Source organism: Chrysochloris asiatica, unplaced genomic scaffold (genome assembly GCF_000296735.1).
Source record: "Chrysochloris asiatica unplaced genomic scaffold, ChrAsi1.0 scaffold00050, whole genome shotgun sequence".
Lineage (NCBI taxonomy): Eukaryota > Metazoa > Chordata > Mammalia > Afrosoricida > Chrysochloridae > Chrysochloris > Chrysochloris asiatica.
The window spans coordinates 12,672,255-12,674,513 of NW_006408568.1; the positions used below are offsets into that span (position 1 = coordinate 12,672,255).

At 40.9% G+C, this 2,259-nt stretch overlaps 1 protein-coding gene across 1 annotated transcript in view; it reads left to right on the forward strand.

The window, feature by feature from the left end:
• Positions 1–1,365: 1,365 nt before the first annotated feature.
• Positions 1,366–2,259, forward strand: part of NET1 (neuroepithelial cell transforming 1) — a 20,620-nt gene continuing 19,726 nt past the window's right edge. Inside the window, exon 1 of the mRNA XM_006862733.1 lies at positions 1,366–1,419. The gene's annotated coding sequence lies outside the window, so the exon portion shown is untranslated. The remainder of the gene's footprint in view (positions 1,420–2,259) is intronic.

Below are 2,259 nucleotides of genomic sequence, written 5' to 3' on the forward strand. Positions count from 1 at the left end.
TTTTACATTCATCCTATAGTAGATCATTTCATTGCTATGGTTACAATCCCTTCCATGCATCATCAACCAGCCAAAGGGTTTACACTTACAAGCATGCCCCTGGTCATCAGCACACAGCCCCTCTTCCTCTCTGTGCCTAAAGTCCCCAACAGCTCCATCTCTCCACATCATCGTCTCTGCCTCCATCTCAGGCATCACTGCTTCTCTGGGTAGGTTCCCGCTCCCCGCTCTTCTCCCTTGATGGTCCCAGGGATCTCCGCTCTTAGGCTGAAAAGTTAATCACTCCCTTCCTTGCTAAAAAACGTCTACCTTTACAATTCCAACCCTCACAAGCAGCCCAGATAATAATTATTCACTGCTGTATCACAAGAGATCCATCTGGATTTCATTTTGTCAGCCCTGCCTAGACATATTGTATAATACTCAGTGGAGACTCTACCTTCCTCCATGCCCTATGAATTTAGCTTCCCTCTTGAAAGCTTGTAAGCCAGTCACTTCTTGCCTTTGTAGCCCCCCATTTTGGGTAGACAATGTCCAAGTTGCCCATCTCTGTCTATTCTGTGTATGGAGGGGGTGGGAATGATCCTTGCTCTAAGGATTTGTTCCCTCTTTTGAGCTACTGCATCCATAGGTGTAGGTCAAGTTCATCAAATTGTATCAGATTATGAGTCACAGGTAAGCATGTCATTTTACCACGTCTGTCACTAGTAGTGCTGAATGCTGGTAATCAGTTGATACTGGGAAATATCCCAGGAACATGAGTGTTCATCTTCCAGTTAATGAATCCAGCTTCAGGTAATTCCTGTGGGTCGTGAGGAAATGGCATTTCTTTTCTAGACAAGACTTCACATTGTCACAGGATAAAGAATTTGTGTTTCTTTCTTAAAAATAAAAATGTACTTTACTTTTTTCCTCTAATAAGTATAAACAGACAGCCCTTGATTTACATAAAGGTTCTGTTTTAGAAAATATTACAGAAGTTTTTAAATAAGGTAAAACTACTTCATAGCAGGAGATGGTTTAGTCAAGGGGCACTATTTATAGCCAGAGATAATTTATGAGCTTCCCTTATCAGAATAATTTTCTTGTGAATATAACCAAGGCTTCGATTTTTAAAAAAGATTTTCTATTTGTATGTTGTCTGTTGTTAAGTACTGTCTGTCCAGTTGGTTTCGACTCACAGTGATCCTATATAGGGTTTCTGTGGAGTGGCTGGTGAGTTTGAACAGCTGACCTTGAAGTCAGCTGTTCCTTGCAGTTTAATGCATAATCTTACAGTGCTACACATGTTGTCTGTTTAGTGGGATAAATGCATTCTTTCTAAATAAGGATCAAACTTTTTTTTTTTTTTTCTTATAGAAAAGAAAACGAAGAGAGAAAGATGATGATGTGGTAAGCCTTAGCAGCCTTGATCTTAAGGTAAGCATTACTACTCTATAAAAGAAAAACATTTGAGATCTTCAGATAGCATTTTATTTCTGTGCTAGATTTGGCGCTTTTTTATTATTATTAATTTCAAAATGAACTAGTATTGGCTCTTATAAATACCTTCTTTTTATGATCTAGTTTTAGAAGTATGAGAGGGAAACTACCTTTAAAGCAATGTTAGACTATAACTAATGACTGCAAATGCAAAATGCCTGAAGAGATCAGGCCTGTACTATGATGTGTGCTTCTGACATCAGCTCTCAATGTATTCTCTGATTGTTGTTAAGTGTCTGTCAAGTCGGTTCCGACCCATAGCCACCCTGTATAGGGTTTCCAGGGAGTGACTAATAAGTCTGAACCACCAACCTTGCAGTTCAAACGAACCTTGCAGTCCAGTGCATTAACGCAGAGTGCCACACCAGGACTCCTTTGAGCTACCATTTGAACTTTATAAAAAGGACTCCTGGTGTGGCGCTCTGGGTTAATGCGCTGGACTTCAAAGTCAGTTTGAACCACAAGGTCGGTGCTTAAAGCTCACCAGCCGCTCCTCGGAAACTCTGTACAGGGTCGCTGTGGATCGGAACCGACTCGACGGCACTTAACATCGAGTCTTCACTGATACCAACTACAAATGCTTTTCTTCTTCTTCTAACCCTAAACATCCATGTGTTCATTGTTGTTGTTAAGTGCTATGGAGTCAGTTCTGACTCATAACAAACCTGTATAGGGTTTCAGAGGAGTGGCTGGTGGAACTAACCTTGCAGTTAACAGCCCAGTGCTTATCCCACAGCACCACTTCAGGATTCCTTTGTTGTTGTTGTTAAGTGCCGT